The sequence below is a fragment of the Ranitomeya variabilis genome, chromosome 1 (assembly GCF_051348905.1).
Source record: "Ranitomeya variabilis isolate aRanVar5 chromosome 1, aRanVar5.hap1, whole genome shotgun sequence".
NCBI classification, from domain to species: Eukaryota; Metazoa; Chordata; class Amphibia; order Anura; family Dendrobatidae; genus Ranitomeya; species Ranitomeya variabilis.
Window position 1 is genome coordinate 661,764,481 of NC_135232.1, and position 27,364 is coordinate 661,791,844.

Consider the following 27,364-nt stretch of genomic DNA (forward strand, 5'->3'; position numbering starts at 1 on the left):
ACACTGGTCTTGGGAATCATTATAAAGCTAGATGCTGAGCTCCAAAAAGGAAACGTAATAAAGGCTAGTTGTGTTTGCAGTGGTTATTCGTTTTAGGTAAAAAGTAGAGGTGAAGACAAGGGATACATGGTGGAAAATTGAAAGGAAATAGAAGAACAGAGAGAGAGAGAGGCTGTGTGTCAAGAGAGTTATAAAAAAAAACCTTTTTACAATCGATCTATCCACACAGAATTGTGCCCTATATAGGCTAATTGTGTTAAAACTTTAAGAGTTTTTCCACTACTTCATCATTGATGACCTATTCTTAGTATTGGTCATCAATGTCTGATTGGTCGGGGTATGACATTTGGCACCCCCATCGATTAGGGTATGTCAGCAGTGGCCTCTTATTCAAATCAATAGGAAGCGGAAGTGCAGTACCCTGCTGCGGCCATTATAGCTCCACAATTGAGCATTTCCAAGCTATGGCCGCCAATACCAAAAATAGCTAACCGGTGGGGCTGCCAGGTGTCGCATTTTAGAATACGGTAGTTTTCATGTTAATATATCTTTGGCGAGTTTGGTTTGCTCCATTCTGCTTGTGTATAAATATTAATTTGTGTAGCATGAGTGCTGCTTCAAAGTTAATTTTATATTAATTTAGCAATCAATAAGCCACATAAAGAGGCATGTTAGAATTCAGGGAAAGGTTGCTATACATGCAAGGTGGTAGCTGGGCTAGGTATGCTACCAGTTTCCCTTTAATGCCAACTTGTCTGTTTTTTTCCTACATTTTCAGGTGGAAAAAGATCAATTTTCCAGTGTTTTCACACTATGGAAAAACAATAATTAAAATTTACATGTGAGTAAAGCACACCTATCTTCTTTAAATGGGTTATCCTGGACAGTTTTATTTTTTCCTTATGGGCCTTCGAAACTTACAGTAAGGTCGTTGGCAACTACTTGCCTGTTGTGCCCCACGCTGATATCTGGCTGCTAAGGCTACTTTCACACTTGCGTTGTTCGGCGTACGTCGCAATGCGTCGTTTTGGAGAAAAAACGCATCCTGCAAATGTGCCCGCAGGATGCGTTTTTTCTCCATACATTTACATTAGCGACGGATTGCCACACGCCGCAACCATCGTGCGATGGATGCGTCGTGTTGTGGCGGACCGTCGGCACAAAAAAACGTTCCATGTAACGTTTTTTGTGCGTCGAGTCCGCCATTTTCGACCGCGCATGCGTGGCTGAAACTCCGCCCCGTCCTCCCCGGACATTACAATGGGGCAGCGGATGCGTTGAAAAACTGCATCCGTGGCCCCCGTTGTGCTATTATTTCACAGCATGCATCGGTACATCGGGCCGACGCATGGCTGACGGCCCCGTACCGACGCTAGTGTGAAAGTAGCCTTAGAGCAGTCACAGACCTCTCCTGCCGGTGATTCTTCAGCTTCCGATGATGTCCCTTCTACCGAGCAGCAACTTCTCTTCTGCACCGCTCTGCTCATTTGACAGGGCATGAGTGCCGATGTCATGGTGATTGACAGTTGGCTCCCCGCTGCCTTACTGCAGGGAGACTGCTGTCAATCAGCATGACATCATCAGTTACGTGCCATCACGTAGCAGCCTGGAAGAGCTGCTCTGTTAGCATGAAAGGGCAGAATCACCTGGAGAAGTGGTCTGTGATCGCTCTGAGCTGGCAGAGATCAGCATGGGGCACAACAGCCAGGTAGTTAGAATCTACCTGCCAGTCAGTTCTTAGGAAAAAGTGATCACACATAATTAAGGATGGTTCACTTGACTGCATTGTGGTTTATTTTCTTGTCCGTACTACTTTGACAATACCTAGCCCAACTGCAGGTCTCATGGCTCAAGCTAACTGTTTTGTATATGTCCATGGTGCAGTCCAGGTAACGAGACCTATGGTCTAGAAATGTAGCTACTATAGACAGGAAAATAGGACACACAATTGTGTGAACCCACTCTTAATGACTGTTGACTCGGTTGGTCGGTTCCAGTCATAGTGCTTTACCATTCCACGGTTTGCATTTACATAGTAATTTTTAATTAGGTTACTATCTACAGTGATTGATCCTGAGGATCTAAATTCCATTTGTGAATATTTAGTCCAGTTCTGATGTAATTTTTCCACATTTTCCTTCTCAGTTTGAATATTGACCACAGATAACAGCCAATTAAAATTGCAGAGTTTATAAATGTGCTTAACAAGCCTTTTAGGGTGAAGTAAGAGACCTTCATCTGTACCGTAGTCTTTGTGTAAAACGTCATAAGGTCACACATTGTGCCTAGCCGGAATGCGGTAATTACCACATGTAGAACAAAGTACCTTCATTTCCTTTCTCAGTTACAGAAATTGTTGAGCAGTCATTAGCCCTTGCTGGTGTCTGTAGAGAGTTTGGTACTGGAAGTGTTCACCTTCGCAGAAATTCCTAGACACTTATGAGTATAATGGTATTGCACATATGTCAGGGGACAAAAAGCTATTTTGGTTGACTGTTCTATAATTGTGTATAATTAATTAGAAGGGATCTTACTCTATTGAAAACAAGATTTTGCCTATGCACACGGCAGGTAATAACTTATTGATCAGTCTGCGTCCGAACTCTGAGACCAGCACCGTTAGGCAGAACAGTGAACATTTAGCCCCGTTTGTATGGAGAGGCAGTGCGCTTGCCCGACCGCCTTAGCATTCTTTCTCTACGGTATTGTGGAGTTCTGTGATCAGCTTTTCTCTGTCAACACCATTGAGAATGAATAGAAATGGTGGCACATGTGCAGTAACTGGCATAAAAGTTCCCCATTCTGCCGATTATTCTGCTTTTCTCTGGATAGGTGATAACTTGTTTTGACTGGAGAACCTCTATAATTGAGTGTGAGTGAATATACGGCATGGTAAAGTTACAGCATGGTAGCATGTGAAATACTACAAAGCAGGGACAACAATGGTTTCGCTCCAAGCAGGCACTTCTTCCTGGTCCCAAGTGACCAGGAAGAAGCTCCTGCTTGGTGCGAAACAGCTGTTGTCTTTGATCTGTAGTGTTTCACATGCTACTAAGCTGTAATTTTACTTGTTTGGAATAAATCCTGCTGATTTTTTTTTTCTTTTCCACAGATGTGTGCCTCATATTCATTCTTTCTTTTTATCTTGGACTTTGACCTTTTTATGCATCCTGGTGAGCACCACATTAGTTAATGGAGAATATTTTTTTTTTTTTAGTCCTGGTACTAACCCTTTCTACTTGGACTTTAAGTTATTGGTATAAAGTTTTATTATTCATTACTCTTAATATAAACTGATGCGTTTATGTACTGATGTATTGAAAAATGCTTTTAGATGGGGGGCTCCATGCAAGTGTGTGATACAAATACATTTTGTAAATTTGGACAATCAATATAACTTGAGATAAAAGAACAAAATGGGAGTGTGTTGATTATTGTGGATCCACTCCCATCATTTTGTAGTTGTAGATTATTTTTCCTGTGAACTTTCACCCATGACCACACTAGGGAAGATGGTTCCAACCTAGTGATGTTTTCCTATATGAATCTCTCAAAGGTGCTGTCAGAGGTGAAAGGAAAAATAATTGGACTCACTGATGATCTGATTTTCCCAGAACCCACGACTGCACTTTCTACATTCCTTCCCGATATTCTGTACTTCATTGCCCATGGTTCATGAGCTGAAACATTAAAAAAAAAATCATAATATGTTTTTACGTATGACTTAACCAGGCATTTTCTTTTTCTCTGTTAACCACTGAAACAGTAGAGAGGGTCTCGCTTTTATGCCTGCAGGTGTCCTGGTTTGGGGCGATGCTCTTTCCTGGTGCTTTCGTGGGTTCTGAAAAATCAGGTTACTGGAGAGTGAAATTGTTTGGTTTTTTCACGTTGGCGGAATTATACATTCAGTTCTTGATGCAGATTTTCAAGCCAAAGCCATGATTTATTCTTCTGCTTCCCAGTGGATTTACTTTGATTTTCTAAAAAAAATTGCAGTAGAAATGTCACCTGAAAGTTCCACAAAAACTGCATATGTGATATTGGCCTGTACACAAACTGCACGCTGACCATTGTCGGTCATTGTTCTTCTGCACATGAGTAATTTTCATTCAGACATCAGGTCCCTGTGGAATAAAATTGCAGAAAGCATTTGTCTCGTGTTACGGAGTCAGTGCTATTCTCAATGGTATGCAGATCCTGCATACAATCATCATGCTGAGGAGCACATGCAGTTTGGCACAGTACCATTTTATTTTGCTTAGTTCTCTTGGTTTTAGCAATTGTTGTGATTTTTTTTTTATTATGCCACACGGTTGAATATGGCATTTTTCATAACCACATTTTGTATTTTTTATATAGCGATATTTTTAAGTTTCTATAACTAACTTTTTAACAAAAAAAAAAGTTTTAAATACTAAGAAAAAAACCCTGATCTATAAAAGAATCAAAATAGAATAAAAGAGAATGAACGCTTCCTGATGCAACACTCCTATGTGCATCAATTATCTATCTATTATACTTTTCCTCTGATTGTTCTACTCCTGCTTTTGGCTTACAAATACTGATGTAAAATACTGACCAAATACTGAATGTGTGAACGTGGCTGATTACAAGGTAGTATGGAGAAAAACTGGGAATATTAATGAGCACTGCAGTTCCAACACCTGACTACTTTTATTCCATAAATTGGAGTTTATTACTATGAAGAATGTTGAGTTTTCTGCATGTTACAGGACTGTGCGTCTCTTTTACTAAGGATGTAAAAAACAGTGCCTCCCTACTTTGTTTGGGAATTGCAGCACTAATTAACATTCACCCTTTTTCACCATAGTACCTTTTACTTACAATTATTACCGTAGTTAAAAAAAAATCCCATTATAACACTGAAAACTCATTGGGAAAGCTGAAAATATAGCATGTGAAGAAGGGCATAGATGAGGACGGTTTTCATATAGAAGCATGACTTTGACTAGAACAATTCTGACATGATTGTTTTTTTCTAGAAAGACATTTAAATAAATAAAATTATTAAATAAAGTTGCTGTTGTACAGTCACAAAAATTAAACACCCATTAAACCAAGCCTGCAGAATTCTTCTTTTCTTCTGGTTAATGAAAGTTGATATAGTATGACTTTAGTTAGTTGAAGCGGATAGACTTTTTGCTTTGCCCTAGTAGCCTTTTCGGCATCTTCTTGCATTTCTAGAAAGTATGGTATCTGTGTGTACGTAAAGGGGTTGCCTGGTCCAAATTGATAAGTCTGCAGTCACTCTGTGTGACTGCAGACTTATTAAACCCCCACCCCCCAGTGCAGGCACTGTACACTGCAAGGATTCGCCAGTAACTGACCTGGGATCGAGGATATGTATGAGTTATACATATTCCCGGCAGTGAGCGCAGCCTATCTCCATACACTTGTCTGTGTCTTGTATAGTGAATCTGCCATCCAGTGGGCGTGGCCAACTAGAGGGCGCCACGTTGCTTAATGCAAGTGTATGGAAGTAAGGCCGCGCCCACTGTCCGGGAGTATGTATAAGTCCTACATATTTTCCTGGGCCGGGTCACAAACTGGCCAATCCCTGCAGTGTACAATACATGCACTGGGGGGATTCCTAAGTCTGCAGTCACACAGAGTGAATGCAGATTTATCAATTTGGACAGGGCAACCCCTTTAACATGTAAGTGCAAATTCAGATACAACTCAGAAGTTTTGTTTGTTGGGGGTCAAGATGGGGAAGACCTCTGCCTAATGTTGGACTGACGTGCAAAGGCCCACAAGTTCTATTGACCAGACGTGCACATTGTTCGGCTACATGCAAATATTAGGCTGCTTTCACACATCAGTTTTTTGCCATCAGTCACAATCCGTCAAATGTTGAAAAAAATGGATCCGTCGCGGATTGTGAAAAACTGATGCGACGGATCCGTTTTTTTGCCATATCCGACTACCTGATCCAGCTAATTGGATCCTAAAACAATCGGAGAATGCTCAGTTAAAAAAAACGGAATCCGTCTCCGGATTCCGTCATTTGACGGATCCGGCACCATAGGCTTCCATTCTAGCAAACGACGGACGGCGACGAATCCGTCGCTGTCCGTTTTTTGTTCGACGGACACAAAAAAATGTTACTATGTCCGTTTTTTCTCTGGCCGCCGGATAAACAATTTTTGACGGATCCGACGAACGACAATCCATCGCTAATGCAAGTCTATGATAAAAAAACGGATACGGCGGCAACATTCGCCGGATCTGTTTTTTTCAAAATTCACCGGATTGAGACTTACGACAAAAGACTGATGTGTGAAAGGGGCCATATATTACCCTTTTTCACAAATCTACCTGTGCTTTTATGTTATAAACTGGGCAGTTTGTGAAATAATGAGATGCCGCCTTTGTCTATACTTAGTGAATCAAGTATGTTGTGCCAGCTAGTGCTCTGATAGGGAAGAAGCTCAACACTGGCATAGGGGCCCACCGGGGGATTCACATGTTGCCCTGTTGGCCAGTCCAAGCCTGCCTCCGCTGGCTGCTAGAGTAAAACGAACAGCCAAGCACGGCACTCCACCTTTCTCGTAGACTTTCTATTGAGGCCATCAGAGGAGAGCAGTACTTCTGCTCAGTCTTTATAATCATTGGATCTCACCCCCTGACACCCAATCAATCAAAACTTAGTATTTTGATGTGTCTGGTTTGGGGAAGAGGGTCACTCAACAAAATTTTACGTCACTCCATTCAATGGCTGGTGCACAGAAAAAGGGTACCACTCACAATCATAAGTAAGAAAAAGTCTGGCACTCTTGACTGGCATCTCCAGGGATGTTTCTCCTCTAGCCCTTATCGCGCTGCCTTCTTTTTGGGTCCTAAGTCTATGTAACAATCTGTCTGAGGAAGGTCTGAGTCAAAGAGCGAAACGTTATTCTGTCAATGATTGTTCTACTGAAGTAAATTACCTTTTTTATGCCAGTAAAAAGTGCCAGATTTTTTCTTATTCATCTGACAATAGTGTAAACAAGGAGTGAGACTTGGAAGTGGCTGTTTTTTTGGTGTTAGAAACGAGGCACTTGTGAAGAACAATGTTGTGGACACACAATCATCTGGGGAATGACTGCATTGATGATATTAATAATTTGTTTCAATCTTTGCTTTTATTTTTGCGTAGTGCTAAAGATGTCTGCTTTGTTGCTGTGGTTGGGGTGGGCAACGTTGCTAGAAAGGTAAGGTATTTGTAATAGTAGTTGGGTCCTTGGTGTTAATTTACATTTTCTTTTCAGTGAAGGTCATAGGAGAAGTTCAGGAGTAGACACTGACATTTACAGAGGATGTTTTTCTATTATGCCTATCATTCATAATGCAAAATGGTAGAGCTATTGAGTAGCTAGTCAATTATCTTGACAGTTTTGAGGTCATCTTAATGAACTCGCCATCTCGTCCTGTTACATTTTGGTTTTTAATTGGAGTAACGTTAGTTGCTGTAACCCATACCTTCTATCTTTTTCTTTTCATGCATTTTCACTTTACTATAGAAATCTCAGATCGTTGTTATGTATTGCTGTGTGCTCTTAACTCCTAAGATCTCTGGATTTACTTTTGGCAGACATATTGTTACAAAGGTATATTTTAGGCTTATTTAGAGTATTTTCACCTCAAATTCATAGCCAAAGTATATGGCGCTTACCTTACTGAATGACCGTTTTTGGTCCTGTGTTCAAGTAAATTGAACTTAGCTGTACAAAAAATTCTATAGCCTCGCTTGGGTTGGGTTGATTTGCGATGGATCTGACTGTGGTTTATTCTAGTCGTACAAAGGAGCATCTGGTATTTTCACGAGAGCAGTGCACCAGAAATACATCCTAGCCCCACATTGAGAAATCTAAAAAAGAGCCTTAAAGGGGTTATCCATATAATAAAATAACATAGGGCAGATATTGTGATAAAATAACAAAAAAATCAATACGTACTTGTTATATCCCTTGGCAGTGCAACACCATCCCTGTGTTGTACCCCCACTGGTTTTCTGGTTGCTTGGCTGCAGCAATAATGTGCTGTCTACAAATGTGACCACTGCAACCAATCACTGGCCTCAATAATGTTACAGTGTTCACCTTGTGAGGTGGATACTATAAGCCCCAGGTCCAGATGGGTACACAGATCCTGGGTGTTGATGCAGCAGTAGGACGGAATACATGGAGCAAGGACTTTGGACACTGGAGGCTGCAGGCAGACAGGAAACATGAAAGCTGTTCAGGAGCAAGTATTGGTGCACAGTCAAACAAACAGAACTAAGAATCTTAATACCAAGACTAAGTGGGTGTCTTGGTGGGCCTTAGATGGGCACCTGGGAGCACGCCGGGCCACTTGCAAAGGTGATGACTGAAAGTTGATGACGTTCTGCCAAACCGAGGCAGATGTTAACAGATGTACCGCAAGAGAACAGTGAGACTAATGATTTGCCTCAGCAGTCACATGCATATACAGCATATTACCACTGCTGTCAATCACTAGCCTCAGTTGTGCACTGCATAATACCAGTAAGACTATTCATTGGCTGAAGCAGTCACGTGTGTATACAGCACATTACCACTACAGCCAATCACTAACCTCAGTATTTTACTGCATGAGACAAGTGAGACTAGTGATTGGCTGAAGAAGTGACGTGTGTATACAGCACATTACCACTACAGCCAATCACTAACCTCAGTATTTTACTGCATGAGACAAGTGAGACTAGTGATTGGCTGAAGAAGTGTCATGTGTATACAGCACATTACCACTGCAGCTAAGTAAATAAAACCCGGTAGAGCTATTACAAGAAAAATAAATCCATTTGTTATATTATCATACTGCCTGTCTCTTGCCATTTTATTTTAATCTTTTAAAAAATATATAATACCAAAAGTATATTTACACACAAATGTTTGCCAGTGTCCTTTTCACCTAAATGGTATTTGAACCAATTAATTTTTAATTGGGATAAATAGAACTGATATTCTGAAATTTCTGCAAGAAATCTGCTGTATGTGAATGTAACCTTAGTCTCCTCATACTCATTATATGTCTCTCACCTGAATGATGCTTTGGCCGACTGTTCAGCTCATCTCAGTCAACTCTCCCATACACAGGAGCATTAGCTCAGTAGAGCGCTCCTGTGTTCTCTATGAGAGCCGCCAACAAACATCTCTTATTTGTAGAAGAACAAAACAAGTGATAGTCCAAAATTGGACATGTGTGATCGACATCTCACCCAACAGTTAGTCGGCGTCCCAGTACAAGATTATTGGCTGAACTTGTTGATATCTTTGGGTAGGGCTGACGTTAGTCTAATGTGTATGGGGGCTTAAAGGGGATTTCCAGGACTATTTTTTTTTTCTGTGGGCCAAATAACGAACAGGCAGTTAGTTTCTAACTACCTGCCTGCTCTACCCGGCGCCGGCTCAGAGTGGTCAGACAGCTCCTGCCAATGTTTCTTGTGCTTCAAGTCAACAAAGGAACTCTTCCGGGCTGATCTGTCGACAGGGTGTGACTGCCGGTGTCATGATGGTTGACAGCTGGCTTTCTGCAGTTATGCAGCAGAGAGCCAGGTGTCAGTCAGCATGACATTAGCAGTGACACCCCATGAACAGAGCAGAAGATAAGCCACTGCTCTGTCTGTGACATCCGCATAAGCTGCAGAATTGCCGGCAGGAGCAGTCTGTGACCCATCTGTGCCGGCAGAGATTGGCGGCATGTAGAAGAGACAGGTAGCAAAAAAATAAAGTCCTGGAAAATGCCTTTAAGTGTATGTAACTGTAGCAGGAAGGAGAGTGACGTTCTAAACAGGTATGTGGCTACAACAGCGCAGAGAATGAGGACTGAGTAATAACTTAACCAACAGATATTTATTTGATTAACACAGATATATGTGGTGCTTATGGCACAAGATCAAAGGGTAAGGCAAACAATGGAAATACAGTAAATTATTATATAATAAGAATAGAACAACCCGGCTATACTGAGTATTAACACAATTCTGTTTGCGCACTATTGTTCTGTTACAAGTGAACGGCTATTAACATCAGGGGTGTCTTGGACCTAATACCTTGACCAGAAGTGTGTCATAGTACTATTGGGCCCATCACCGTCGTCACACTCTATCTCTGAGGCAGTACGGGAGTCTACAACACTACGCTGTTAGGCTGCAAGTCCCTTATCAATCAATTACTGTACTTTACACACCCGCTGTGCTTTTCCGCCGTAGTCCCTTTTGTACGGCCATAGTCCCCTTTGTACTGGCATCTACACCGGAAGTTACAGCTCACGCAGATAACCCTCTTCGATGGCCCAATCGTCTCCCTCTGCCCTGGCTGTGCGCACTTGGCTCGGGTCTCCCATCTCTGGTCGCTCATCTTCGATTCTGGTCACTTGGTTAATCACTCTGATCTGGTTACTCTGTTCTTTACTTGGATCTGGGTACTCTTTTCTGGTCACTCTGTTCCTTACTCAGTTCTGGTCACTCTGTTCCTCACTTGGATCTGGTCACTTTGTTCCTCACTCGGATCTGATAACTCAGTTCTGGACACTCGGTTCCTTACTCCAATCTGGTTACTTCGATCTGATCACTTTGTTGTTTGCTTTGATCCGATCACTCGGTTCCTAATTAGGATCTGGTTACTCTGTTCTGGTCATTCGGTTCCTCATTCGGATCTGGTTAGTCGGAATGGTGGATATAACCCATTTCCGCTGCACCGCACATCCATCCTGACACAGGTCCAGGCGCCGACTCCTCCCCTTACTTGCCCTCATCTGCCTTCTACAATTAATAACTGTACCACAGCTATCACCTGACTTGCTGTCTCCTTCAATCTCTTCCCCTCAAGAACCATGTACTTCGTCTTACAGTTCCTGCTGATGCAGTTCTTGCTACTTTCTCTTGTCCTACAACATTTGACCAGCAGATGGTGGTGCCTGCTTGCCGAGACTCTATTAGGCCTTAAACTATAGAATTCTCTTATTTGTTCATCTCCTTACAAAGTTGCGGGACTGTGTTAGTTTAAAAAATAATAAATATAGGTGAAGGCTGGAGGAGAATGAATGATTAATAAAGTCTACCTGTTCTACTTTTTTTTTTTTTATAGCTGTAAAATATCATTTTTAGCAGCAATGACCTGGGCCTTGAATGGAGTGTGAAAAGACTCCTGTGTATCTGCCATGTTCTTGCAGTTGGGATTACACAGGGCCGCTATGCTGAACTGTATGGAAGCATTGCTTCTAGTGCAGAATACCCCGCAGTTCATGGTGCACAATGCCAATACTTTTTATTTTATGGATTTTGTTAGTGACACAAAGCTAATTGTTCATCTGTATGAGAAATATGGAGCTACAATATGTGCTTATAGACTTCTATCCTTGTAATGCATAAGTTCACAATTTGTTTATCTCTTTAGCTTTAATAAGTCCATGAGAAAATGCTTATTTTTATTGTACTCCACTTTGCATTTTGCTTGTAGTGTTTGGGTTAGCAGAGGTTAAGTACAAAGTGAAGGTTAAAATGGCAACTGATAGAAATGATTCTATAGCAGATATGGGGCTTGTAGAGTGCGAGCACGGCCTTGTTACCTTGGAAATGTTCTGCATTATTGTGGGAGATAATGTGCTACATACAGGCTCTTCTACAAATCGCTCCGTGGTCCTGGCCTTTCATATACACAGAAGCAATTTATTTAGTGAGCAGGATGATTTTCTCTTTATTGAATGTAGGTGACTAAATAATTTGAGGATCATAATCGCTGGCAGTTGTGACTTTTACTTGTCAGGTAATTAGTTTTGTTTGATGTTTAGTAGATGAAAGTAGAATTACAAAGCACACAGATGTCACCCGTGTTTTCTGCAGAGAGGTGACCGTTCACATTGCTCTTCTTTTGTTGCTGAGCGGACAGGAGGGATTGAGCTGCCACATTTGCTGATTTGCAGTGCGGAAACTAGAGTCTCATTGGCTCCAGAGCAAAATTTTTGTCCAAGGCTGCACCTCCAGTTGCAAATTGGACTGGCCTCGACGGATCCCCCTCACCCATAAGCCCTGAAGCGGTTGCACCCTCTGCAGCAGTGATCGTTACACCCCTTCTGATCTGGCACCCAGTATTAAGGATGTCAGGGCAGCTCCTCAATTGTTTGTTAAGGCTATATTCACACATCCCTTTCAGATTATCCAACAACAGACTATTTTTCTCTTATGTGTCATCCTTTTTGTCACCATTTACATCCATGTTGCATCCTTTTTTTCATTCTTTTTAAAAACTGAAGAAGGCATGCTATCTGACTTTCTTCTCTTTATCCATTGAGTCTGGGCAATGGATCTGTTAAAACAGATGAAATACGGATGGAAAACTGATGGAAAAAATATGGCCCTAATTAATTAAAGTGTTAACAGCAGAAATTTGTAGTAAAACATTTTGAAAAGTTTCACAGTCAGGATACACGGGTCAGTTTTTCTGATGCATGAATTGTTCTTTGAGAGTCTTTGGGTACATGGGCAGGAAAAGTGGATGTGTGAACATAGCCTAAGCCAGGTATCACATATGGTGTTTTTGATAATGTTTCTGACCAGTTTTTCCAGCCAAAGCTACAAGTAGACTTGTCAGGACCAAAATATAGAAGTTGCTTCTTTGTTGTACCCCTTCCTTTTAGGCTGGAGGTCACACGAGCATATGAAAAATCGTCTTTCAGTAATTTTGCCCAGAAAGGTGCGGGCTCAGCGCCAGAGCCCGCTCCAAACAGGGGGAGTCCGGCATGGGCGTACTATTACACCCAATGTCTGAAAGGTGTTAAACTCTGACAGCATGCATCATTGGAGCTCTGTCATTTCAGCCAGGTATCCTTAACTCTAAAATGGGTCATTCCATGTCAAGTGAACCAGTGAATATTACCACTATATTTTTAATTTTTGTGGGAATTTGTTCTTCGGTGATAATGTGTTAGAGTATGCAAAATGTGAAGAAAACAATTCTGTGGTCTTTATCCGCATGTGCTCAGGGTCAGCGGTAAGCTGTTAGAGTGTTGGTTCTCGGGAGAGGAGTTTGTATGAATTCAGGACTGGCGTCTAGCCATTAGAATTCCGGCACCTCCGGAGAGGAGTTGGTTTAGTGCTTTTGCTGACTGTGTGACCACTGTTTGCTTCTTACCCTGTGAGTGGGTTTCATTCCCCTGTGAGGTTAACAGGTATCGTATCCAGCATCATTCCTATTCCGTTACTGTGTGCGAGTGACACAGCTCTGTAGCAGAGTATCTATTCCGTTACTGTGAGCGAGTGACACAGCTCTATTGCAGAGCATCTATTCCATTTCTGTGTGCGAGTGACATAGCTTCAGGTGCTGTTCAATGAGTGACGCTTAACTCTGTGTGTGCAAGCAATCGCTTGCTGTGTGTTCTGTCATTGTTCACATTAGCTGCAGTTTTACATCTCTGCACGGTGGACCCCGGGTTGCGATTGCACTTCTCTATTAAATTTATTTAGTGCAATCCACCAACCCCTAACAAGGTGTCTCATGCCTGCTGGTTCAACCACATCCCACTACTGATCAGCAACTTTCTGTCAATATACAATGTAGCCAATCCGGGGTGTGGGCGGGGTTATACAGTAATCAACATTCCGAGCTCTGCTAGATCTGCAGCTGAGAAAACTGTGATTCTATCACAATTGCTGCACCCAATAATCTTAGCAATACATATTTGTGTCATTACATCAAGCTGCTGTGAGATTACATGGCAAAATTCAGATGACAGATTTACTTTAAAATACAGTATGTGACAATGTTACTCGAATGATCAGTCCAATATGCCGGTCCCCTGCATCTTTGCCTGCTCCCTTTGAATGACAGGTATATCTTCCTATCTATTTAAATAATTGCCTTGTAATGTTTTCATTTCCTGTTCTGTCCAGATGTCACCGTATCCCAGAATTTCAAGCAGAAAAAGTTCACCGACCGCCATATTGGGACAACCAAGTGATGGGTGTCTCAATATAGAAAATGGTGCTGGTACCAACCTATTGCGCGGTACCACCAGCAGAACACCGTCGCACCACACACACACACACACACACACACACACACACTCTATACGCTGTACGCACCACACATACACACACTCACATACACACTCTCACATTCACACTCACACACTCACGCAGCCTTTTGCGCGATACCACCATTGGCACACCGTCGCGAACACGCTGCTGCCGGGATCAGCCGAATGAGTCACTGACATCTTTGTACAAGAGGAGCGCATGCGTAGTTTTAATATGACCGCCGCTATCTGCTTTTCCCACAAACAACAGTTAATTTTAAAAATTGTCTGTGCCTGACCGTGTATGGATCATACCACATCTCCTGGGCAGGGGAGGAAGCAAAAGACAATGCTGGCATTACAGCAGGGGATCACAGTGGATTCATTTTGAGGTAAAATATTTCACTGACTTTTTTTTTAAAATATTTTACCTCATAAAATGTATCCTCTGCGATCTCCTGCTGTAATGTCAGTGTTGTCTTTTGCTTCCTCCCCTGCCCAGGAGCTGTGGTATGTTTTGTACATGGTCAGACACAGACAATTTTTAAAATGACCTTTTGTTCTTGGGAAAACCCCCTTTAAAAAGCAAATATCAACGCCAACATGGCTCCTCCTAAAAAGTATGCCAATGACAATGAAAGGAAAGCAGCAAAGGCACAACGTTGAAGACAGCAAAGGGCAAATGAGACTCTTGAAGAGAAACAGCATCACTGGGGCAAAAACAATGCATGCAAGTGTAGGCGTCAAGCACATGAGTCCCCTGATGCAAAAGTCATTAGATTATCACAGGATGCCATTAGGCAACAACAGCGCCGCATGCCTGCCCCCATCGTGACATTACCGCCCTCCCAATGCGATAGCATCGGGCCTCCATCTTGTGTATTCATATAAGAAGAGACCTGACAATCAAAGGGAGCATGGCAGTAAGAAACCACGGTGTAGTAAAACATACCTGACGGAAATGACAACTTGCATCTGATTTATTCAGCTTGTGGTTCACGTAGCAAGAGTCTGTTATCAGGTTCACGATAAGGGCAGAGTTTTTTGAACAGGGTGCTGATCGATTTTAAAATAGATAGTTCATGTACCTATAGCACTAATGGCTTTATCCAGGACTTCTTTTTCTTATTCACAATGATCCAATGTTGCTAACTACCTGCCTGTTGTGTCCAACATTGATCACTGCTAGCACAGAACGGTCACAGATTGCTACTGCCGGCAATTCGGTGCCTTCTGCTGACCTCGCGTCAACAGAGCCGTTACTTTTCTTCCACTCTGCTCCATCGACGGGGTAATGGCTAATGTCATACTGATTGCATGCTGGCTCCCCATTGCCTAACTGCAGGGAGTCAGCTGACTGAAAGAGGAGAAGCTGCTCTGTTGACGTGAAGCAGCTGAATCGCTGGCAGGAGCTGTCCGTGACCACTCTGAGCTTGCACCAGATAGAAGAGGCAGGTAGTTGTTAGGCCCATAGTAAAAAAAATAAAATAAAAAAACCTGGATAATCCCTTTTAAGGTAATCTTTCACACATCCGCCTCATCTGTTTCTGTGAATCAGAATGAGCCATTCACCTCTATTTGAGTACTGTCATAAGGAATAAAAAATATAATGAGTTTTATATCTATACAAGTGACAATGGGAAAAAAGTTCAGCTTTTAAAAACAGGTGAAAATAAAATCAACGTAAAAAGGAGGAAAACTGAACAGTTTTTATGGATGTAAAAAAACCGAAAACCAATGTGTGAATGTGCCCTTACTGAAACACTGGTTTGGATTAAAGATTACGTGCCTGATTCATTATTTGCAATTTTGAAGTCACTTAAAATGCTTAAAATAGGTGCATACTGAATTATGTGCAAAAGTAAAAATGCTCTTCATTTTCTCTTTTGAACTTTTTTGTGCCTTTTTTTTTTTTTTAGAGAAAAAGACAGCTAGAAAAAAAAAAACACGCCCACAATGGCGAACACATACTGTATATCATAGTTCCACAATGCAGTAAAGGAACTGAAAGATGCGGCACTCACCCGATTATGGCTGTGTAAATCGTGAATTTTATTGAAGACAAGCTTTTACATCCATCAGGACTTCAGGTACATGAGGAGGGTGCGGTATTGGAGTACGGACGACGGCCGTTTCGCACGAGTAGTGCTTCGACGGGTCCCGTCGAAGCACTACTCGTGCAAAACGGCCGTCGTCCGTTTGGAACGAGGACAGGTGAATATCTCCGTGCTCTCCCTCCCTATTATACTCACCTGCTCCCGGCGCGGTCCCTGGCAGCTTCCCTGATGGACTCTCCCGGCGTGACAGCTTCTTCCTCTGTTCAGTGGTCACTGGTACCGCTCATTACCATAATGAATATGCGGCTCCTCCCCTATGGGAGTGGAGTCGCGTCCATATTCATTACTGTTATGAGCGGTACCACGTGACTGTTCAAAGCTGGAAGAGCTGCCGTGCCCGGAGGCCATCAGTCGGGACCACGCGAGGAGCAGGTGAGTATGTCACAGCCGCCACGCCCCCTCCCCCGCCACCCCCCAGGGACAATGACTCGAGTATAAGCCGAGGGCCACTTTCAGCCTAAAAAATGGACTGAAAATCTCAGCTTATACTCGAGTATATACGGTATGTATGTATGGCTATATGAAAATCACAGATAGTACACGTACATGATTCACAGACTTCTAAATGAGGCTTTTACACAAGTTCTTTTTGACCCCAGTGGCACAATGATTTTTTTTGGGGGATGTAATATTTATTGTGACTCTGTTGCACCATCTGAATACACCAAAATCTTTGTTAAATTCTGAAAAGAAGCATCATATGCTCCCTGCACCCTGCTGTGCACGGTATCTCCCTTCCTGTCCTCAGATCAGTAACTGTGGATTTTGTATATATAGATGTCATTTTGTGGCATTATTTTTTTGCAATGTTAAAGACCAAATAGATCTTTGATGATGATTGTGTTTTTTGGTGTAAATACAGTGCTGTGTAAATTAATGGGGACAAAGCATTTTTTAAGTAAAATCGTAAGTTGGTTACCAGTCAGTGATTCAAGCCAGTTTTAATATATAATAAATAAATCTTGGTCAACTAGCCAGTGGAAAAAGGTAATTGTCAGAATTAGTATGTAACAGTGCATTATAACATTTTATTTTTTTGCCTTGGCCCCATTAATTTGCACAGCACTGTATGTCCTTGGTTGCAAAATGCATTCTTTCTCTGTAAATTTGGGAGAGAAGTAGGTGTCTGTACTTTGTGTCAGTTAATTAAAAGGTGCTATTCATCTCTGAGGTAATACTATAGGTGTGAACAAGTCATAAGAGAACTGCATTTGGTTTTTGGTGTGTGGTTTCTTTTGCATGGCAAAGATGGCCATAGTTTATGGGCAAGCATGGTGCGCATGCGCTACACTAAACTGGCAACTTAAGGCTTGTTCACACTTTGTGTTTTTTTCTGCACTTTTTCAAGGGTAACAAAAAACAGTGTTTTACAATTCCAGCAAATTGAATGAGATTTGTGATATCTCCTGCACCCCTTGCTTATTTTTTCTGTGCAAATTTGAACCTTCAGAGCATTTTTTTGCAGCTCTGCAGAGGGTCAATTCTTTTAGCATTTTTGTAGTATTTTTCATCCTTGCAAGTAAATGGTGGAAAAGACATAAATAGAAACGCATATAACCGCGCCCGTATTTAAGGTAACGCTTTTCCTCTGGTTTACAGGGCAGAAAAATCTGCTGCAAATACTCTTCGTGTGCACATAGCCTAATTTCTTCTATTTTTGATCATATCATTTGTACACATTACATACATATCATTTGATTTCATATCATTTGTACACATTAGTACCCCTCATCTGTGCAGAATTCTTAGGCTATGTGCACACGCTGCGGATTTTGCTGCGGGTCCGCATCAGTTTCCCATGCGTTTACAGTACAATGTAAACCTATGGGAAGCGCAATCCGCAGTGCACATGCTGCGGAAAAAAATGCGCGGAACGGCATGAGTTTACATTCCGCAGCATGTCAATTCTTTGTGCGGAATCCGCAGCGGTTTTACACCTGCTCCATAATAGAAAACCGCAGATGTAAAACCGCAGTGGAATCCGCACAAAAACCGCTGTAAATCCGCAGGAAAAACGCACAGTGCTTGCCCTGCGGATTTATCAAATCCGCTGCGGAAAGATCCGCAGAGGATCTTTCTACGTGTGCACATACCCTTAGCGTTTGTTCAAATGCTGCAATCATCCCGCACCTTTTGCCTTGGTTTTCAGAATTCACAGCAATACGTCACACTTTTACTGCAATTTCAAAAAATCATTTGTACATACAGATAGTATTGCATCATTTGTACCTTGGTTTTTAATGTGCGTGTCATGGATCGACCACGTACTGGTATAATCTTTGAGGCTGATGTTTTTGGACCACATTTTTTTTTTTAATTCAATTCACTAATCAGACTATCCATAAAAAATATCACTGCTTACGCATGCCAAAAAAGGATGAAATTTGGACCCAGCACATTGATGAAAGTTGGTCCTTTTTTCACGCACAAGAAGTCTTCGTAAGGGAAGAAGAGACTGATAAGTGTGTGTACATTTTTGTGTGTTATAGATGCCTCAGGGTGCGTGGTACATTGACACAAACAATTTTTAGGGGGATAAAAGATGCAAAAGGGCAATAGGGTCTTATCCATGTAATAGACATGGAATAATGGCTCACCTTTATACAGTTGTACAACCACATGTATAGATTCCAGCTGCTGCAGCTACCAGAGACATATTTAAAATTTGCCACTGGCAATGTAAGTATGCTGTGCTGCTGGATAAAAGACAAGCTATAATGGAGAACAGTGTTAAAGTTCCTAAAGGAGAAAAATGTGGCGCTATCTAAGTGTAGTAAGATATACCGTAATCTATTGAAAAGGTTTCAGGTTGCTTGTAGGTAACATTTTATTCAAACTGATAATAAAAAGACAAATAAAAACTATATACACAACGCTCTTTGCAGCCTTCTTCAGGTCAGGTGTATGGAGAAAATGAATTTGTTCTTTCTTATACAGTATAGCTCTTTCCCAGTGTGAGAGAGGGAGGGGAGACAAAAGAGGAAGAGTGATTCATCCTACATTGTTCTTTTAAATATATAAAACATGACATGTAAAATGTATAAAAAACAATTATGATAATAATTAACCTATATGTAAGAAACACGTCAATATAATTAAATTCCCATCTGAAAACTAAAATGTATCCTAATAAATTAACTTCTATTCTTTAAAAAAGAAAAAAAAAATGAAAAAACCAATGTAGGATGAGTCACTTTTAGTGATGAGCGAATATGCTCATTGCTCGGGTTTTCCTGAGCACGCTCGGGGGTCCTCAGAGTATTTGTTAGTGTTCGGAGATTTAGTTTTCATTGCCGCAGCTGAATGAATCAAGCTGGCTAATAGCTGTAAATCATTCAGCTGCGGCAATGAAAACTAAATCTCCGAGCACTAACAAATACTCGGAGGACACCCGAGCGTGCTCGGGAAATCTCGAGCAATGAGCATATTCGCTCATCACTAGTCACTTACATAATACCTACAAGCAACCTGAAATTTCTGCACCTTGATTACTCTCGATGGCAAAGACAGCGTCATTCCCTGGTCCTCCTGTCTGGCAAGCTATTACGGAGAATGAATTATTGGTCAACGCATTTCAGACTCGCTCACACGCCTTCTTCAGGGCAACTACAAATGAAAGCAGTGAATAGCATCCAATTAGTTAAATACATGAGAAAAATTCATTAGCGCCTTTTTTTTATTTATTTTTTCATGTAATTAGCAGCATAGATGTTAGTCACTGCTTGTATTTGTGGTTGTCCTGAAGAAGGAGTCACAGTGATGCTGAAATGCGTTGACAATAAAGCAACAATTCATTCTCCATCATAGCTGGTCTTTTGTCCAGCAGCGCAGGATATTTCCATCGTCCGTAGCAAATAATTTTTTTTTGTTAGTATGGAAAATGTATCTCACATAGAACCAATTTTAACTTATGTGCTAGTGCACATTAGCTATTTCTTACATGGACCATACGAGAAAAATATTGCCTGGCCTGATTGCTGCCCATAGTGCATGTAAATTGCAGGCATATCCTACCACCTTCTGCTTTATGGACGGCACACATAGCTGCACTCGGTCAGTCACATCCACATTAAGACCGGTCCGTTAAGTTTAGCGACTGTGTAAACTTGGAGTAATCGATTTTATACCTTTTTCAAAAGTTATTTTGGTGTTTTCTGGCTATGTATAGCCCTTGTGGTGTGTTTGGGCTATGAAGATGTTGTCCGGCATTACGCTTTTTTTGCTTTTTAGTGTTGGTCTGTTATAAAATTAAAAACAAACGCATGGCGGCACACTCCTATACTGTCACTGCTTGTGGAACCGGGGCAGACCACTCCACTAAAGTCTGAGATTGTCTGCAGCGGTCAGTTGAATGGAGCATCGCTTCGCTCTGATGACATGATTCAGTCACATGATCGCTGTAGCCAATCGCAGTCTTCAGTGGTCCTGTGACTTCTGGAGGGAGCATTCTTCACTTACAGAAGCAGTGCCAATCACTGGAGAAGCCTGTGCTAAATCCACAGGGGTGACAAGAGGCGAGTATGCCTCTGCTTGTTATTTTATTCCTACCCATGCCTGAAAATTGTACCTTTTGTCCCTTTTTTTTGTTCATAGTATGGGTATTCTAGCGCATCCAGTCACTAACCGAGCTGATTTTTGAAAGATTAGATGTCTAGTATTGAGTAGATTGTATTTGATGGAGATGTTTCCCTTCCGGTACAGAGACTATCCCTTCTGCTTTGGTGTGAAATATTTTCCTACCCTTCAGACACAAAGAAATGTCGGGTTAATTGGACGCAAGCGTGACTTAATATAGACAAAGTGTGTTACTGGAAAATGTCATGCGGTGGCCAGCACCATGCGGAGGGAGCACTGTAATATTTACATATTTTCTATATTTTAATGTGTACACAGATCAGACACACACATTGTTTGTCACGGCGGGGACTCAGTTTCCACGGTGACCAGGATAGGCACCATTGTTTTGCAGCGAACTGCATGACGTGCACTCTGCCATGTAGCTCTCCTTGTGCTGGGCTTTATAATACCCATTTTCTGGGATGAGTCTTTTTTCCAAAATCATAAGGCAAACAGTGTGCGCCTGCCATTCATCAGCTTCATTCAGTGCTTGTGAATGTGGCGGCATGCACTGCACACACATACATTAGTGTTGTTTCTGCTTAGTAGGCTATGAAATATTTGCTTTCGCTGCTCTCTCCATGTATTTTGCATTGTAATGATCCTGACAGTAATCGCTTTGGCATTTTTGTTGCATTGTGTTTCTTGTTTTATAAATCTGAGCCCAATTTATTTGTCTTTTTCTTTTCAGCTAATTTAGATAAACAATGTATCATCATGAAAGCCATATTTTATTTCCTTTGAAATCAACTAGCTCTTTTTTTCTTGCCTTCTTGCTGTCAAACCAACTTAAAGTCCTATATCATAGGGAATTCTTTATTGGACCTAAGCTGGCCAACCGCCATGGTTTCTAACTCTGATTCCTACCAAAGCATTGGGCATCTCACAACTGACTGTCTTAAAAAGTTCCCTATGCGTTTCATCAAATTGTGTTAACATAGTAACATAGTTACGTGTTAACGTTAAGTGTATTTATCTAGAAAACCCATGCTTGTGCACTTGGCCGTACGAATGCTGACTGCCCAATGGAATGCAAACAGTTCAACTTTTCCTGCATACAACTGTAGTTACAAGAACACATAGTTCCATATGTTACTATCACTTTGTCAGGCACAGTATGTATTGTTGTCTCAGTATGCATATGTGGTACATCATTTTGACTGTGTTAGTAGAGGCAGAGACGTAGCTAGGGTTTTGGTTCAGGAGTGTCGAAACTTCTGGGTCCCTAACCAGGCAACCTGGATTACAACTATGGTGGCACACCCTAAGGCTACGTGCACACGTTGCGGATTGTATGCGTTTTTGCCACGTTTTTTAGCTGCGAAAACCCATTGAATTCAATGGTATTCCGCAATGCTGTCCTATTGCTGCGTATTTTTCCGCTGCGGAATCGCATCCCCCCATATGTCTCCACATTCCCCTATAACAATAAGTGCCCACTTAACATTTAACAATGATTTGGATCTTCCCCCCCTATCCCCCGTACAGCTTCCCTATACACAGTAAGATGCTCCCCTATACACAGTATAATTACCCCGCGCAGTATACTGACACCTTAGTAGCCGCCAAACTGTGTGGCTCCAACACTGTATGATGGCCCCCACAATGTAATCCCCACACTGTATGATAGCCCCTAAATAGTCTCCGTATAGTATATTGCACCCCATAGTCCTCCATATAGAATACTGCACTCCTCATAGGCCTCCATATAGCATAATGCACTCAACATTCAGAGACCTGGTAGATCTGCAGCAGAGAAAAACATGATTTTATCAAAATGGCCGCAAGCTGCCAATAAGTGACACATCACTGGAATCAAGGTCTCTGCCCATAAGTCATGCTGCTCTTAGATGGGGTAGTAACAACATAATGACAGATTTTCATTTGTTCTTTTTATCCATAACCTTTCCAAATTATCTACAGTATGTAATGTGGAGCAAATATATTTATGGTATGTAATTACCGATCGCAGTTTTCCCCGGTTTTCTGTGGCTCCCCAGTCTTCTCCTGGCTCGCGGGATTGCGGGACAGCTCACACTGTTTGGGGTAGTGCTTCTTTTCCATTCTTTGGTTATGTCCTGAAGAAGAAGTTAGATAAATTCAAAGCGTGTCAACTTTATAACCAGTTCATAAAAATTGTTTGCCAGCAGCGCAAGGAAAACCAGCATTTCTTCCAATCTAAGTCTATGAGAACCAAAACAAAGCTCTATAGATGTGTGAGCAGGATGCAGTGACAGACAGGAGGCAGAGCAAGGGTTAACAAGTTTAATAACGGGAATACTCCACACAGGGAGGTAAAGGGTTAAACAAAATAATGGGGAAAGGATGTTGGGAGGCAAAGGGTTAAACAGGGGATTCAACAGTTTAGATTGCAAAGGATATTGTAAGTAGAAGAACGACTGTCCGGATAACGGCAGTTCTTGTGAAGCACTTGTATCAGGAGTTCCGCCAACTGTAACTCCTGCTGAGGATTGGCGCCGGCAATGTTCTGGCGGCAGCGTACCTTCCACTGGGCCTAGTCCATATGCTGCAGTGGCTGACAGAGGTAAGGGTCACAGTCCTGTAAGAGCCCAACGTGGCTCTTGCAACTATATTCCAGGTGAAGTCAGGTCACAAGTGTCTGGTCAAATATTCGCTATCAAAGTCAGGGCGCAAGTGTCAGTCTTGTATGTGGTCCCTCGTATGTGGCGCGTGTGCAGTACTCACGGACACTTAGCCACCGGGGACACACTGCACGTCCCTCTCGCTCTCTGGTCCCCGCTGCTGTCGGCGGGGCTGCTGTATGGACGCAGGCCTGTGTGGTGCTGATGCTCCCGGGACGGAGCACTTCTCTTCCTGGCTGCTGCTGGACACTCCTGGCTCTGCACACTCTGCAGCGGTCCCTATCTTTTGATTGCAGCTGGGCACACTGCTTCTCACCACACAGCAGTCCCTGTACTTCTGGTCTGCTGCAGCACGGCCTGTCGCAGCGCCGGTACTGTGTCGGGATGGGGAACGGCGCTCACCTGACTGTGCGCTGTCCTCCGTTCGCGCCAAATTGCTCAGCTGCGCGCCTTCTTTTTCCTCTTTCTCTGCCCCCTCGGTCAGCAGGAAGGAGCCCCTCACTAGCGCTTCCCTCAGGCAGCAGGGGAAGGTCCGCCTTACTAATGCTTCCCCTTGGGAGCAGTGGATGCAGCCTCTCTAGTTCCAGACCCGGCACGTAGGTACCTGCTGTCTAGTCGTCCTCTTTACAGATGCATTGAGAAAGCGATTTTGTGTGAGCCGGCTATTCTGCTTTTAGGTCACATGGGCCAGAAGATGGCTAGAGTTGTGCTGGAACCTGGAAAAGACGACAATTAGTAAGTATTTTAATAGCTTTGTACTACATAACAAACATAATTAAGAGGGTTTAGGGAAAGAATATTGAGACTTCATTAAAGAGATGCTGGACAGCCTGTCTAATTCAGTAGCATAGGCATGACCAGTAGCCAGCACGGTGCACTGTATGTAACCTGGCCACCACCTTATAGAAACTTTACTTGTGTGCATTCCCAGAACTTCATATCCCTCACCCCTTCATGGATGATAGATGCGAGAATAGATCTTAAGCAATATTTTGAACCTGTACTATATCCATTATATACCAATGGGGCCTATCCGCAACCCACAGTGGCCTGCTGCTTTACAGCACTGGGGTCCTGGGTTCATTTCCCACCAAGGACAATATCTGCAAGGAGTTTGTGTGGGTTTCCCAGTATTCTCCGGTTTCCTCCAACACTCCAAAGACATACTGATAGAGGATTTAGATTGTGAGCCCCAATGGGTACAGTGATAATGATGTCTGTGGAATTAATTGTGCCATATAAGTGAGTAAAATAAATAAGTATAGCCTTATTAGCTTTTTTTTTTGGATACTTAGTCTGTGTACAGTAAATGAAATACATACAGTTTATTCTTCTTTTAAGTGCATCACCGGGCTGCTTCGTTGTAAGAGAAGGTTGTCCAGATGGGATTATTTTTTAGATTTAGTGTAAAAATGAAGTAGGAAATTAGTTAAAATGTGTTTTGTTCAGTAGCAGGATTGCAAATCGCAGCAGTTGCCAGTTTATAGCAGGTCTGATACTCCAGAGTCTGTTAACAGATGTGCTGTCAAGGCTGTAGAGTCGGTAAGCCATACCTCTGACTCCTCAATTTCACTGACTCCCGACTCCTCGACTCCGACTCCACAGCACTGGTCACTACTGAGCATGTACATAAAGTGCAGCACAGATTCATCTCATCTACGACTCCACAGCACTGGTCACTACTAAGCATGTACATAATGGGGCAGCACGGTGGCTCAGTGGTTAGCACTGCAGCCTTGCAGCGCTGGAGTCCTGGGTTCAAATCCCACCAAGGACAACATCTGCAAGGAGTTTGTGTGTTCTCCCCGTGTTTGCGTGGGTTTCCTCAGAGTACTCTTGTTTCCTTCCACATTCCAAAGACATACTGATAGGGAATTTAGATTGTGAGCCTCATCGGGGACAGCGATGATAATATGTGAAAACTGTAAAGTGCTGCGGAATATGTTAGCGCTGTATAAAAATAAAGATTATTATTATTATTATTATTATTAATGTGCAACACAGATTCTTCTCATCTATAACTCCACAGCACTGGTCACTACTGAGCATGTACATAAAGTGCAGCACAGATTCATCTCATCTACGACTCCACAGCACTGGTCACTACTGAGCATGTACATAAAGTGCAGCACAGATTCATCTCATCTACGACTCCACAGCACAGGTCACTACTGAGCATGTATATAAAGGGCAGCACAGATTCATCTCATCTATGACCCCACAGCACAGGTCACTACTGAGCATGTACATAAAGTGCAGCACAGATTCATCTCATCTACGACTCCACAGCACAGGTCACTACTGAGCATGTATATAAAGGGCAGCAGATTCATCTCATCTATGACTCCACAGCACTGGTCACTACTGAGCATGTACATAAAGTACAGCACATATTCATTTCATCTATGACTCCACAGCACTGGTCACTACTGAGCATGTACATAAAGTGCAGCACAGATTCATCTCATCTACAGCTCCACAGCCCTGGTCACTACTGATCATTTACATAAAGTACAGCACAGATTCATCTCATCTATGACTCCACAGCACAGGTCACTACTGAGCATGTATATAAAAGGCAGCAGATTCATCTCATCTATGACCCCACAGCACTGGTCACTACTGAGCATGTACATAAAGCGCAGCACAGATTCATCTCATCTATGACTCCACAGCACTGATCACTACTGAGCATGTACATAAAGCGCAGCACAGATTCATCTCATCTATGACTCCACAGCACTGGTCACTACTGAGCATGTACATAAAGTACAGCACAGATTCATCTCATCTACGACTCCACAGCACTGGTCACTACTGAGCATGTACATAAAGCGCAGCACAGATTCATCTCATCTATGACTCCACAGCCCTGGTCACTACTGAGCATGTACATAAAGCGCAGCACAGATTCATCTCATCTATGACTCCACAGCACTGGTCACTACTGAGCATGTACATAAAGCGCAGCACAGATTCATCTCATCTATGACTCCACAGCACTGGTCACTACTGAGCATGTACATAAAGCGCAGCACAGATTCATCTCATCTACGACTCCACAGCACTGGTCACTACTGAGCATGTACATAAAGTACAGCACAGATTCATCTCATCTACGACTCCACAGCACTGGTCACTACTGAGCATGTACATAAAGTACAGCACAGATTCATCTCATCTATAACTCCACAGCACTGGTCACTACTGGGCATGTACATAAAGTGCAGAATAGATTCATCTCAACTAAAAGTCCAGATGCTTAGATCAGGAACAGAATAGACTTTTATAGGACATTTCATAACTTTCCCAAATTCTTTTGAAAAAATTGACAGCAAAAACTGCATTGAGCTACTTTACCCAATTTGTTACATATTTTAGGAGTCTGAGGTAGTCTATTTTATACTGGCTCCAACTCCACCAAAATGAACACTGAGTCAGGCTCCACGACTCCAACTCTGACTCCACAGCCCTGGTACAAGGCGATAATAGTGTTAATACTGAATTTAGCATTCCCCATTACTTGCCTACCAGTAATATGATGAAATTGTTAGTTGGGCATTTCTATCGTGTATTTACACTCACTGGCCACTTTATTAGGTACACCATGCTAGTAACGGGTTGGACCCCTTTTGCCTTCAGAACTGCCTCAATTCTTCGTGGCATAGATTCAACAAGGTGCTGGAAGCATTCCTCAGAGATTTTGGTCCATATTGACATGATGGCATCACACAGTTGCCGCAGATTTGTCGGCTGCACATCCCTGATGCGAATCTCCCGTTCCACCACATCCCAAAGATTTCATGTTGTTTACGCCAAATTCTGACCCTACCATCCGAATGTCGCAGCAGAAATCGAGACTCATCAGACCAAGCAACGTTTTTCCAATCTTCTACTGTCCAATTTCGATGAGCTTGTGCAAATTGTAGCCTCAGTTTCCTGTTCTTAGCTGAAAGGAGTGGTACCCGGTGTGGTCTTCTGCTGCTGTAG

At 42.4% G+C, this 27,364-nt stretch overlaps 1 protein-coding gene and 1 long non-coding RNA gene across 2 annotated transcripts in view; one reads left to right on the top strand and one right to left on the bottom strand.

Moving 5' to 3' along the window:
* AVEN (apoptosis and caspase activation inhibitor) overlaps nucleotides 1-27,364 on the top strand; it is a 661,464-nt gene that overhangs the window by 247,417 nt on the left and 386,683 nt on the right. The gene's annotated exons all lie outside the window — the stretch shown is intronic.
* LOC143816199 (uncharacterized) lies at nucleotides 7,745-9,551 on the bottom strand. The gene is made up of 3 exons (XR_013223900.1): nucleotides 9,408-9,551; nucleotides 7,959-8,211; nucleotides 7,745-7,870 (listed from the first exon to the last, which is right to left on the bottom strand). It is a non-coding gene; the product is annotated as an uncharacterized LOC143816199 (long non-coding RNA).